The sequence below is a fragment of the Eretmochelys imbricata genome, chromosome 5, assembly GCF_965152235.1.
Source record: "Eretmochelys imbricata isolate rEreImb1 chromosome 5, rEreImb1.hap1, whole genome shotgun sequence".
Taxonomy (NCBI): domain Eukaryota; kingdom Metazoa; phylum Chordata; order Testudines; family Cheloniidae; genus Eretmochelys; species Eretmochelys imbricata.
In genome coordinates, this window is record NC_135576.1 from 72,298,193 (window position 1) to 72,313,043 (window position 14,851).

General features: G+C 41.7%; 1 protein-coding gene across 1 annotated transcript in view; it reads left to right on the forward strand.

The window, feature by feature from the left end:
* The window catches only part of YTHDC2 (YTH N6-methyladenosine RNA binding protein C2), an 89,498-nt gene extending 74,881 nt beyond the window's left edge, over positions 1-14,617 (forward strand). The window contains exons 30-31 of the transcript XR_013346177.1: positions 13,269-13,357; positions 14,183-14,617. The gene's annotated coding sequence lies outside the window, so the exon portion shown is untranslated. The remainder of the gene's footprint in view (positions 1-13,268; positions 13,358-14,182) is intronic.
* Positions 14,618-14,851: the final 234 nt, after the last annotated feature.

Sequence of the window (14,851 nt, forward strand, 5' to 3'; positions counted from 1 at the left end):
CCCTAGTATTGTCTCCTACATTTTCACTTCCTGGCTCTTCCATCTGTCCTGTGTCTAGCATGAAACTGTTATGCCATTATTTGCTGTGTACTGCACCTTTACATTTAAGAACTCTGGTTGTCTGTAGAGTCATAGTCTTCCAGTGCAGAACACTCCTCACCCCAGAAACAAAATCCTCTCAATGCACCCATGTGATGAAGCTAAGAAGAAATATTCAAGCCATCATCTTAAAAAGGTGTTGAGGTGCCCTGGGCTCTGTTGCCAACAATACACTGATATCCTTCAACTGTTCATTTCATTTTCTACAGATGATGGCTATTCCATCATGGGATGTTGCAATGCCTTCGGACAGTTAGGACCTGGATGAAGAACAGTTGGCTCAAACTCCGCCTGCATAAGGTTGAAGTGATGATACTCAGAAATGGAAAATATCTTTGAAGAGCTAGCCAGGTTTGTTGTCTGAAAGCATCGATTCCCTGTTGGTCAAGGTGGTATGAAGCTTGGAGGTCCTGTGACATTCCTAACTTATTTTGGATGACCATGTAGTGACAATACCATTCTTCATCTAGCTAGGAGATTTTCATGCTTCTTCTCAACTAAGCTTTTGGCTACAGTGATCCCGTGTTTGTCATCTCCAGATTGGATTGCTCCTGACTCCTCCTCTTTGACCTTGACATTCATCCCATGTCTTGCTCCGTCTTCCTGCATAGATCTCACCATTCCTGTCTTACCATACTGTCAAAACTCTTGCTCATGCTTTGGCTATGTCTTGGTGACTGTAATCTCCTCCTCTCTGGCCCCAGTGCTGCTTGTGGTCTGTAGGTGCCACTGCAATATAAATGTTGAATGAAAATGTTGCCTCTTTGGCTGAGTGATAGCCAACATTTGGGGCTTTGCAGGGTGGTTTGCATTTGGACATGAGATTGGTTTACTAAAGGCAGGGAATATTCTTGGTGTAGTCTGTTTATGTGTAAATATATACCCATAGTCCTTGTGGAAGTTTAAAGCCCGTTAGCACCCATTTTCAGTTTGGTATCTGAACTGATCCTTGTTGCCTTTTGCAACTGCCCTTCCTTGGTGGTCAGTTCAACAAATCCTGGGCTTTCTAGTCTGAAACAAGCATAAGTGCACAGGTACACAGACTTCCTTATCTTGAAGGCCCCTTGTGTTGTGGGTACCTGTGAGGCATGCTTTCTCTTCCTGTGAAGACTGACTGATGTGAATTTCCAGACATACAGTTTGCTCTAAGACAAGCTATGTATTTAGAAGTTTAAACAAATTAGAAAAAACAAACAAACACATGTGTTATTCTAGCTGAGGTTGGCAATGCTCAGTTGCTATGCAGACAGCCTATTTATTCTACCTTCAGCTTCTCAGACTGTCGAGTGCATCTCTGTCTTTCTCTGTTCATATTGTACAGTGTCCTTAAGAAGAGGGACCCATTCTGATCCCACCCCAGTTAAGTGCAAACCTTTTTAGCATATCCACTGATATACCATACATTTCCCCTCATCTAAACTAGTCTCCTAGGAGTTCTGATATAGGTCATCAAAGTGACTGACTTCTGGTATTGTCCTGTAATTTTTAAGCAGAGACTCTTCCTCTCAGCAGAAGAGAGAGAAGGTGGGTGAAGTAATATCTTTTTATTGGGCCAACTTCTGTGGGTGAAAGACACAAGCTTTTGAGCTTACTTGAAGAAGAGCTCTGTCTGGGAAAGGTACTGAGTTTGTCTACACTAAACAATTATGTTAGTATAACTGTGTTGCTCAGGGGTGTAGAAAATCTGCACCCCTGAGTGACATAGTTATATTGACCTAATTCCAGTGTAGACCGTGGTATGTCGACGATGGGAGGGCTTCTCTTGCCAACATAGCTACTGCCACTCAGGGAGGTGGATTACTTACGCTGACGAGAGAAACTCTCCAGTTGGCGTAGCTAGTGTCTTCACTAAGTTCTGCAGAGGTGCAGCTGTGCCGCTGCCGCGCTGTCAGTGTAGACAAGCCCTCAGATTGTCACAGCTAAATACGTTGTGGAACAGACTGTTTAGCGTACATAGTTAACCCATATTGTAAGAGACTATTCCAGATGAAGTGGTCACTTAACACCACTGCAGACACAGGACAAAAAAGGGAGATCAGTGGGTTACAGATTGTTGTAACAAGCTATACATCCATTATTAAGTCCAGATTGTTGTAACAAGCTATACATCCACAATTATTAAGTCCATGATTTTTAGTGTCTAGAAAAATTATGAATTTAAACTCCCAGGCTTGTCTTTTGAAGGAGTTGTGCAGGTTTCCTTTAAGGATGAGGATTGAGAGGTCAGATATGGAGTGATTGCTCTGTGAAAATCGTTCACCTATGGGGTGATAGGGTGCTTTTGTCTTTTATCATTTTTCTGTGTGAGTTCATTTGAGAGCACAATGATTATCTTGTTTCATCCAGGTAGTGGTTATTGGTGCATGTAATGCATTGGATGGGGCCAACAACGTGATAGGCATGTGTATGACCCATGGATCTTGAAAGGTGTGTTGTGGGGGATATTGATGTTCGTAGCAGTAAAGATATCTCTACAGATTTTGCATCTTTGTTATGGCAAGGTCTGGTGCTGTTTTGAGTTGGTGACTTCTGGTCTGTGGGGAGCTTGCTTCGGATGATGAACTTGGTGATGTTGAGAGTTTCTTGAAGGCCAGAAGAAGAGGTTTGGGAAAGATTTCTTTCAAGATGTGGTCTCCATCAAGTATGGGTTATAATTGTTTAATGATACCCCATGTGAGTTCCAGTGTGAGGTTGTAGGGGGTCACTTTTTTTTTTTTTCACGTATTGAAGCAGGTTCTCTTGGGTTATTTGGGTGGCCCCTTCCATGATACAATCTACCTGTCTGGTGGGCTGACCTTGTTTGGTGAAGGCAGTTTTAAATCTGTTAAGGTGTGTATCTTGGACTATCTCCTTGGAGCATATTCTGTGGCATCTGCATGCCTGCTGGTAGATAACGGATTTGTTGGTGTGTTTGGGGTGGTATTTGAAGGTAAGTGTCGTGATCCAAGGGTTTCTTATGTATAGTTGTCTGCAGGATTCCATTGTTGAACCTGACTGTGGTGTCCAGGAAGTTGATGCTGGTGTGGAAGTGTTCCAGAGAGAACACTTGATGGAGGGGGAGGGATGGTTGAAGTTGCAATGGGCACGTATGAGGGAGTTTAGGTCATCTGTCCAGAAGATGAAAATATCATTGATGTATCTCAGGTATACCCTTGACTTCATGGTGCATTTATCCAGAAATTCTTTGTCAATGTGGCCCATGAAGGGGTTGGCATACTGGGGAGCCATCCTAGTACCTCTGGCTGTTCCCATAATTTGGACAAAGTGTGTGCTTGTTGAATGTAAAATTGTTATGGGTGAGGATGAAATGGATGAGTTTGGAGATGTGTTTGGGGGGATATGGGGTTGTCCACTGTCTTCTAAATATTTGAGGAAGGCAGCTATGCTGTCATTGTGAAGGATGTTAGTATGTAGGAAAGTGACATCTATGGTAGCAAGGATGGTGTTCTGAAGGAGGTTGTTAATGTTGCAGGAGTTTGTGGAGGAAGTCTGTTTTTGTCCTGGTCAGATCTGATTGTTCTGCCTTGCTTCCCTTGTCTGTGTATCTTGGAAAGCATGTAGAAGGTCCCTGGGGTGGGTTTGTGAGAGAGAGGGGGTGTTTCTCTTGGAGCTGTTTGGGGAAGGATTTGATTATATCCTTAAATTCCTGGGTGCAGGAACTTCTATTAGTTCTTTATAGTAGGTGGTGTTGAAGAGTTGTCAATTGGCCTCATTAATGTAGTCATGATTGAAGACTACGGTGGCTCCCCTTTGCTGTTGGTTTGATCTCTATCTGGTGGTTGGATTTCAGGGACTGTATAAATGTCCTCTCAGCAGTGGAGAGAGAATGGTGGATGTGATGTTTATTAAGGATTTCACAGTCAGTTTTTGTCCTGAAGCAATCAATGTAATGATCAAGTGTGTGGTTTTGTATGCTGTGGGTTGTCCAGTCAGATTGTTCTTTTTTCTTATGACTGTTGGTGTGGAATTCTCTGAGGGGGAGTCAGTGGAAGAATTCTTTTAGTTCTCCACATGTTAGTACGGTATCCAGGTCTGTGATGGGGCAGAAGTTTAGTCCCTTGGGGGAATACAGATAATTCAGCTCCGCTTAGGGGTAGTACTAATAAATTGATGTTGGGGTATCATGTAGTGCCAATGTGGTGGGTTCTGATGCCATGGTTTCTCCCAGAGGTGGTGTTCTGGGTTGTGGAATTATTGTAGTTGGTTTAACTTTTTGTTGTTGTGCTGGATGGTTGTCATCAGGTTCTTTTGTTAGTAGTTTTGGATTTTTTGCATGATCTCCAGATAGGTTTCCTGGGGTTGTACTAGTATAACTTTTCTTTGTTAAAAAATAATGCTGCTAACTGATAGCTATATTAGTACAAAAACAGTGTGTAGAACAGGCTGACACATGGCTGCTTATCATTTTACCACAGATACCCTAAGGAAAGCTAGGCACACTTAGTACTTGGTTTCACTCTCCAGGGTACAGCTGATATACAGAAAATGTAATCTGCTCTTTTTCTGTGATATTCCTATGTCACAGTGAATTTTCAGATTTGACTAGCTCTGGACAGGAGGTAATTCAGAACAGCAATCACCACACTGGAAAAAAGAAAATGTGACATGCAATCTAATGAACATGAACACCATGTAAGGCACATGCATGTTTCTGCAAGATATACTCCGCTGATAGGGTAATCGTTCAGACAGCTCTGAAACAGGCTGCAACTTGGGACCTTGTGGATAAAAGGGGAAGAAAAGGTGGATGTGGTTTAAGATTTCAGGATGTCCTCCATGGCAAATGATGCATCACTTGCTCCTGTCACTTAACATTACTCTCCTGACTTAAGTTATTGCTGTTTAGCAATATATTCTTGAAGATTTATTTGTTGCTCTTTCTAAGTACATGCAGTAGCTATCCTGCATTATCAAGAACAACATCCTTAATTTAGTAGTTTAAGTAGCTGCATTTTAGGTCATTACAGGTATAGATGCAATGAAATGTGAGTACTCATTTTATAATCCATATTAGACATTAACATTGAAGCAGAATTCATTCTATTCTATCACTATTGAAGTGATGTGAACTAACATTTCAGTTGTTTTAGGATATATGAGAAGATATGTCTCATAATATCTGATACTGCTGATGAAATTGTATGACAGATAGCCATCAAGAATCATTACTATCCATGACTTATTTATATTAAAAATATCTTTTGCCTTGGAACCTGCTAATTGTCACATAGGTGACTGTTTCTGTCACTGTTACCCTCATCCTTCCTCTCCCATCTCCTCCAGCTATCTGTTCACTCAGTTGTTGCATCTTGTCTTAATTTTTATTGTAAACTCTTAATTGTCTTTTGTTTGTACAGTATCTAGCATAATGGGGCCCAGATCCTGATTGATGCCTATACAACATCATACTGTGTTCTATCTTTCTGCACATCTCTTTGTGAGCTAACTTGGAAATTGTCTGCCATCTGTGTATACCTTTAGATAAGGAGGAAGCTCTGTAATTATGTTGACAAACATCCTGATAATTGAACATGGAACTGTGCACACTTTAAACCCCAATTTCTACTATAATTCTTCTTTAATGTTGGCAGGTTTTTCCTGATTTTTCTATTTTCTGTGAGGTGTTTAAGGATTGTATTTGGAATGGGTCCTTCCTACATCATGATGATATTCATGGAAATTTGATATTAAATGTTAGGGGATTGTTTAATTTTTAAGGGCCCTCAGTGGGAGCTATGCATTGTGCCTCCTTGCAGGCACAGAATGTGGCACAGTTGTTTCCCTGTCTCTCTATATCTGTATGTGACCAACAATCCCAAAGTTAATTCCATTTTTTCTTTGAGCTTAGTTATGTTTATTTCACTCTTGGACTCTGTTGTCATTTGTAAAGTATAAGAAGAAATATTAGCAAACCCCCCTGCCTGATGTCCCTGGAGGTCCATCTGTTAGACTATAATGTAATGGAATAGACTGAATGCCTTTTGTGCTTTGATGTTCCCACATGCTAATAGACATGTTGAACAGGATGACCTCTAACAATGTAAAGAAGTTTTTATGATTCGTAGCATTTAGAAGGTCACACACATGTGATGCAATTTACATATCTGGTATGTAAATTCTCCAAATCTATAACACAAGGCACAAAATGCTATAAACCACAAGATGACCAAAGGACCAGATTCTGATGACACTTCTAGTTTAGTAGCACCTAGTCCCACTGACTTGGAGTGAGACACGATTCAGTGTGAGTGATGTTCTCTTGTGCTCCCACGGCGGGTTATGTCAATATTTGTTACGTTGGTCCAGTTTGTCAGGAGAGAGGTCTGGCTTTCAACAGACTTCCATTACTTGAATGAGTTTCTAAAAATAACACACAAAGCATAAAAATAAGGAAACACACTCCATTTGTCAAACTTGAATCACTTTTCTAGAGAGAACAGAAGAATAACACCACTAACTTTGCATAATGACAGGTTTCAGAGTAGCAGCATTGTTAGTCTATATCCGTAAAAAGAAAAGGAGTACTTGTGGCACCTTAGAGACTAACAAATTTATTAGAGCATAAGCTTTCGTGAGCTACAGCTCACTTCGTCGGATGCATACAGTGGAAAATATAGTGGGGAGATTTTATATACACAGAGAACATGAAACAATGGGTGTTACTGTACAGACTGTAACAAGAGTGATCAGGAAAAGTGAGCTATTACCAGCAGGGGAGGAGGGGAAAACCTTTTGTAGTGATAATCAAGGTAGGCCATTTCTAGCACTTTACAAGAACAGTAGGAGGGGAAATAAACAAGGGGAAATAGTTTTACTTTGTGTAATGACACATCCACTCCCAGTCTTTATTCAAGCCTAAATTAATTGTATCCAGTTTGCAAATTAATTCCAATTCAGCAGTCTCTCGTTGGAGTCTGTTTTTCAAGTTTTTTTGTTGAAAAATTGTGATAGTGTGGCTGATGTGATTAGGCCCTATGATGGTGTCCCCTGAATAGATATGTGGACACAGTTGGCAATGGGCTTTGTTGCAGGGATAGGTTCCTGGGTTAGTGTTTTTGTTGTGTGGTGTGTGGTTGCTAGTGAGTATTTGCTTCAGGTTGGGGGGCTGTCTGTAAGCAAGGACTGGCCTGTCTCCCAAGATCTGTGAGTGATGGGTCGTCCTTCAGGATAGGTTGTAGATCCTTGATGATGCATTGGAGAGGTTTTAGTTGGGGGCTGAAGGTGATGGCTAGTGGCGTTCTGTTATTTTCTTTGTTGGGCCTTTCCTGTAGTAGGTGACTTCTGGGTACTCTTCTGGCTCTGTCAATCTGTTTCTTCACTTCCACAGGTGAGTATTGTAGTTGTAAGAACGCTTGATAGAGATCTTGTAGGTGTTTGCCTCTGTCTGAGGGGTTGGAGCAAATACGGTTGTATCGTAGAGCTTGGCTGTAGACAATGGATCGTGTGGTGTGGTCTGGATGAAAGCTGGAGGCATGTAGGTAAGTATAGTGGTCAGTAGGTTTCCAGAATAGGGTGGTGTTTATGTGACCATCGCTTATTAGCACTATAGTGTCCAGAAAGTGGATCTCTTGTGTGGACTGGTTCAGGCTGAGGTTGATGGTGGGATGGAAATTGTTGAAATCATGGTGGAATTCCTCAAGGGCTTCTTTTTCATGGGTCATAGAATCATAGAATATCAGGGTTGGAACGGACCTCAGGAGGTCATCTAGTCCAACCCCCTGCTCAAAGCAGGACCAATCCCCAATTTTTGCCCCAGATCCCAAATGGCCCCCTCAAGGATTGAACTCACAACCCTGGATTTAGCAGGCCAATGCTCAAACCACTGAGCTATCCCTCCCCCACCCCGAGCTATCCCTCCTGATCCATTGTCTACAGCCAAGCTCTACAACCTATCCTGAAGGATAACCCATCACTCTCACAGATCCTGAGAGACAGGCCAGTCCTTGTCAGACAGCCCCCCAGCCTGACAGCAAATACTCACCAGCAACCACACACCACACAACAAAAACACTAAGCCCGGAACCTATCCTTGCAACAAAGCCCGTTGCCAACTGTGTCCACATATCTATTCAGGGGACAACATCATAGGGCCTAATCACATCAGCCACACTATCAGAGGCTCGTTCACCTGCACATCTACCAATGTGATATATGCTATCATGTGCCAGCAATGCCCCTCTGCCATGTACATTGGCCAAAATGGACAGTCTCTATGTAAAAGAATAAATGGACACAAATCAGACATCAAGAATTATAACATTCAAAAACCAGTTGGAGAACACTTCAGTCTCTTTGGTCACTCGATTACAGACCTAAAAGTGACAATTCTTCAACAAAAAATCTTCAAAAACAGACTCCAACAAGAGACTTCTGAATTGGAATTAATTTGCAAACTGGATACAATTAATTTAGGCTTGAATAAAGACTGGGAGTGGATGTGTCACTACACAAAGTAAAACTATTTCCCCTTGTTTATTTCCCCTCCTACTGTTCTTGTAAAGTGCTGGAAATGGCCCACTTTGATTATCACTACAAAAGGTTTCCCCCCTCTCCTCCCCCCGCTCTCCTGCTGGTAATAGCTCACTTTTCCTGATCACTCTTGTTACAGTCTGTATGGTAACACCCATTGTTTCATGTTCTCTGTGTATATAAAATCTCCCCACTATATTTTCCACTGTATGCATCTGATGAAGTGAGCTGTAGCTCACAACAGCTTATGCTCTAATAAATTTTTTAGTCTCTAAGGTGCCACAAATACTCCTTTTCTTTTTACCATCAACTTTAAAAGCATAAAGTGGAGTGAGGTTATATTGATTCATTTTCTGTTGTAGGCTAGAGATAAATAGGAGGAAAATTCTGATGGTGAACAAAACAAAAATGGCAGAGAAATGATACAGGCTAATTTTAAGTGAGTTGTTGGCCAATAGGGATAGCTTTTAGAAACACGGTTCAAACTGCTCTTAGATTAATTTGCTGGTTGTTTAGCTTCTGGGAACCTGGCTTTAATACTAGCTTTAGGGTACATATTAAATATTATGCTAGTCTAATTTAGTAATAACAGGCTGACCATTGCCAGACAATTCAGTGTAAATCGACAGTCCTCACACATGTTAGCTCAAGTACCGGAACAACAGGAGTGTTACAGGTCAAGATTGATATGCATTCATTAGATTTTATGGAGAAACTAGCACAGAGCCTATTACTGTATTTGACTCCAGTTTACTTTCCTGAGTACTATAATTTGGCAGATATGTAGATAATAAACACTGGGGAAAATCTTCATATAGATGATTTATTTAAAGATTTGGTGCCCATTAGTTTTGAGAATATTGTTAATAGCCATCATGAAAAAGTGCTAATTTGGGGGATTGGATGCTTTTAAAAATTAAATGTTGGGTACAGAGACCTTCACTCCTGTGTACGTAGGTTCATAACTAGCCAGTGTTGGCAGTGAGTGCCTTAAAGTTATCATAATCTGATCACTGTTTTGACTACAAGGAAGATTGGAGATCTCAGTAAAGATCACAGTGAGTTGGTATCCTTGTCACAAGATTATTAGAAAAACCACCTGACTGAATTAATTTGCTCCATATTAAACTGAGAAAAACTAGGCATCCTAATTTGAACTCTACCTTGCTCTCATTGAAGTCAATGGCAAAACTTTTAATGACTTCAGTGGGATTGTATTTGGGCCTTAGAATTTGACTCTCAAAGAAGGGCCTCATGTCACCTTTATCACTGGTCTTGCCATGTCTCTAGATAAGTGGTTCTCAACTAGGGGTGTGTGTACCCCTGGAGGTACACAGAGATCTTACAGGGGATCCATCAACTCATCTAGATATGTGCCTAGTTTTACAACAGGCTACATAAAAAGCACTAGCAAAGTCAGTACAAACTAAAATTTCAAACAGACAATGACTTGTTAAGACTGCTCTATATACTCTTGTGGAAGCAGAAAAAGGAGGATCTGGGGGTAGATGTCTTAGTCAATTTAAGGATAGAGTGAAAGGAAACCCTAATCCTTACCCTAATAATGCGAGAGTTGTAAGAGATGCTGTTTTCGCCTTGCTTTTAGTTTTTAAAGATGGAATGCTGACTTAAGCAGAAACTTTCAGATAAGGTAGTGTCTGGAGGGAATTTGCATGAACAAAGGATAACTGTTAGCTGTTGATGTATGTAATGGGAAAGTATAAATACTTGTCTTACACTGCTTGTAGAGGGAAGATCTGCCTAAGGTCAGGGGACCCCCTGTCTGACCGCAGTCGTCCCTTGCAATTGCTCGTAATAAACTGTTTCTGACTTGTTGCTAACAAACGCAGTTTGAGGACTTGTTTTCTTCCATACGCTACACTAAAATGTAAGCACAATAAATATATTCCAGTTGATTTATTTTATAATTATATGGTAAAAATGAGAAAATAAACAATTTTTCAGTAACAGTGTGCTGTGACACTTTTGTATTTTTATGTCGGATTTTGTAAGCAAGTAGTTTTTAAGTGAGGTGAAACTTGGAGGTACACAAGACCAGTTAGACTCCTGAAAGGGGTACAGTAGTTTGGAAATGTTGAGAGGCACTGCTTGAGATAACCTGACATTTTGCCATCAGGTTTAACCACAGTGATGTATGTCTTTTTTCTGAAAGGATTTCCCACAGGCAGCCTTTGGAAAGATATATGCATATTTTTCTCTGCAGAGATGCACTAGATGCCAACAGAGAGAAATTAGGGAAGCAATATGGTCCAGCAGATGTGGACCATTTTGATTATCATAAATACTTTCTCTGGGAGATCCTTGCCTTTAAGCCTGATTTCTATCTTGACTCTTAAATATCTTAATGAATCATAGATATTAGAGAAGGGCAATACCTATTGGATCATATACAAAAGTCTGTCCTCTTGTTGATACGGGACTAGGGCATTTCCTGGTCTAGTTTTTAAATATTCCAAGCAAAGTAGTTCCAACCCTTTCCTTTGGTGACTATTCTACTGCCAAACAGATGTCACTGTCAGGAAGGTTTTTCTCATATTTAAGGTTTCCTTTAAAAAAAATTAATCTAATTATTTCTAGTTATTTCCCATTGTTACTATCCTAAATTGATCTTAGATCGAGAGAGCTTCTTATCTTCTTAACAAAATAAATATTGCCTGTCAGTCATAGTTGTTAAAAATACAATAAATATAGGTTCTTAATATACTCCTCCCACACGCACTTACCCTAAATGCTGTAATTTATTATTCAAAAACAAAAATCATGTCAGCACTTTCTTTTCCATGTCTACTAACCTTTTTCTGGAAGCTCCCATGAACACTCATTGACAGTAGGTGGTGGTATTCTGCCAAGGAAAAATTAGGCAAAATGTCTGAAATACAGAATCATGAGTACGTTTTAAGTAGGGCCCTATATTATATAAGAACAAATGGTTTTTAAAGTACTGCAGCTTTTCCCTTAATGTTTGTGAGAAAAATGTGAAATTTTCAGAAGGACAATCCTGAGTATATTTTGAAAAAGTTAATTTTCTATTGTTGGATTTCATTTGGATCTGACTAATTCTTATCTTTCATGCCATTGTTTTACTTTGGGGTGTTTGAATAAATATATCCTCCAACATCATTTAGGCTTAATGTCTTTGTGTGTAGAACCTGTAGAATCAATGACATCTAAAACTGGGTAGGAAAAGTTAATGTTTAATAATGTGCTGAGAGCCAATTTATAGTAGTGGATAAAGAAAAGACTGAATCACTGACATAATGTGACCATGCAAAGTATTACCTTTAAATGTGTGTTTGTGCTCTGTTTGGCTGCTTTGAACTGAAAGAGGATTTGAAAGTTTAAAAAAATTCTGCTGTTTTTAAACCTTGGAAATATCAAGAATGTCAAGTTCTCTGGGGACTTCTTGAAATCTGAGGATATTTAATATGTGCTCTCACTTCTTAACTAACAGACTTGGGACTTGACTCTTTAACAAAAGCCTAATTTCTCCAAGGTGTTCATTGGGCATGGAAGTTGAAATTAAAACAGTTAATGAAATCATACTAAGAATCCCTTTTGGTTTATGCCATAATTTCACTAGTCCTCCATTTGTCCCCATATAGAGTCTCTGCAATAGACAAGATTTGAATTTCTAATACATAAAACAAGCAGGCTTTGTTTATATTATCAGAAAGGAACAAAAAAGGAATAAATCCATTCTCTTTCCCGACATACCAGTTTTTAATAGCTTACCTAGCAGAGCTCTGCTGGAACCCAAGAATACAGAGACTAAGGCAAGCTGTTCTGGTCTTGTCTAATCGAAACCTGGTCTTTCTTTGGTGTGATTAATTTCTCTCAGCCCTGGTCTACACTACGAGTTTAGGTCGAATTTAGCAGCGTTAAGTCGATTTAACCCTGCACCACACGACCAAGCCTGTTTTGTCGACTTAAAGGGTTCTTAAAATCGATTTCTGTACTCGTCCCCGGCGAGGGGAGTAGTGCTAAAATTGACCTCGCTGGGTCAAATTTCAGGTAGCGTGGACGCAATTTGACAGTATTGGCCTCTGGGAACTATCCCAGAGTGCTCCATTGTGACCGCTCTGATAGCACTCTCAACTCAGATGCACTGGCCAGGTAGACAGGAAAAGCCCCGTGAACTTTTGAATTTCATTTCCTGTTTGGCCAGCGTGGCAAGCTGATCAGCACAGGTGACCATACAGAGCTCATCAACACAGGTAACCATGGAGTCCCAGAATTGCAAAAGAGCTCCAGCATGGACCGAACGGGAGGTACTGGATCTGATCGCTGTATGGGGAGAAGAATCCATGCAGGCAGAACTCCATTCCAAAATGCCAGTATATTTGCCAAAATCTCCAAGGGCATGATGGATGGAGGCTGCAACAGGGACATACAGCAGTGCCATGTGAAAGTTAAGGAGCTGAGGCAAGCCTACCAAAAAACAAAGGATGCAAATGGTCGCTCTGGGTCAGAGCCCCATACATGGTGCTTCTATGATGAGCTGCATGCAATTCTCGGGGGAGCCCCTACCACTTCCCCACCACTATCCATGGACACCTGCAAGGGGGTGGGGGAGAGGGAGTCTCACGCAACAGGGACAAGGATTTTGTGGATGATGAGGAGGAGGAAATTGAGGATAGCAAACAGCAGGCAAGTGGAGAATAATCCCTTCTTCCTGGCAGCCAGGAACTGTTCATCAACCTGGAGCCAATACTCTTCCCATCCTCCTGAGGTGGGCTCCTGGACCATGAAGCCGGAGAAGGCAGCTCTGGTGAGTGTACCTTTGTAAATATAATACGGGGTTTAAAAGCAAGGGTGTTTAATTTGTCATGAAGACTTGGGATGCATTCGCGGCCAGTATAGCTACTGAAAAATGTGTGTTAACGTGTCTGGCGATGGAGCGGAAATCCTCCAGGGACATCTCCATGAAGCTCTCCCGGAGGTACTCTCTGTGTTAGCCGCAGGAGAGTAATATCATTCATGATCACCTGGTTGAAATACAGAAAATTTGTTTAAGGGGACATTCAGAGGTGCCCATTCCTGCTGGTCTGTTTGCCTTTGGCTGAAAAGAAATCATCCCCTCTGTTAGCCACGCGGTGCGAGGAGGCCCGTTCATGCTGAGCTGTTCATGTTTGGCTGACAGGGATCATCCCTGATACTAGCCATGTGGTGGTGGTGGGGGGGTGAAGCGATCATCCCAGAGAATTGGGTGTGTGTGGGGGTTTGGGTTGTGCTGTACATTCACCCTAACACCGCAGCCCCTCCTTTTAAATGGCCAACCCAATGGGCTTTGCTTGGTATGGGAAAGGAGGGCGTTGCTGTTTGAAACCATTCCCACATGTTATGAAGGTTGAAGAAGCTGAAACCCTTTGCCTTACCGTGGCTGCCTGGAAGCCGAATTCTGTTGCCCAGCCAAGCGTGTGTGATGTCTCACACCAAACCGGCAGGCACTCAATATAAGAGGCAAAATGCGACCTTGTACCAAAAGCACATGTGCTATGTAATGTGAATCGCTTGATTCAGTGTGAAATAGTCTTTCCTTTGTTCTCCAAATGTATCTTTTAAAATACTACTCTCCCTTTTTTTCCTCCTGCAGCTGAAAATGTTTCTACGCTCCCCCTATCATCTCCGTCCCAGAGGCTAGCGCAGATTAGAAGGCGAAAAAAACACACTCGCGATGAGATGTTCTCAGAGCTCATGCAGTCCTCCTGCACTGAAAGAGCTCAACAGAATGCATGGAGGCAAACAATGGCAGAGTCCAGGAAAGCGTTAAATGAGCGCGATGAGAGGAGGCAGGATGCAATGCTGAGTATAATGGGGGGCAAAGTGACATGCTCAGGCGTCTGGTGAAGCTGCAGGAAAGGCAGCAGGAGCACAGACCGCTGTGGCAGCCGTTGTATAACTGCCTGCCCTCAGCCTCAAGTTCCATATAATCCTCACCCAGATGCCCAAGAACGTGGTGGGGGAGGTTACGGGCACCCAGCCACTCCACCCCAGAGGATTGCCCAGGCAACAGAAGGCTGGCATTCAATAAGTTTTGAACTGTAGTGTGGCCTTGTCCTTCCCGCCTCCCCTCATCCACCACCCCACCCGGTGCTTCCCTCCTCACTCACCCCTCCTGGGCTACCTTGCAAGTTTTCCCCCATTTGTGTGATGAATTAATAAAGAATGCATGATTTTGAAACAATAATGACTTTATTGCCTCTGAAAGGAGTGATTGAAGTGGGGGAGGTCGGTTGGCTTACAGGGAAGTAGAGTCAACCAA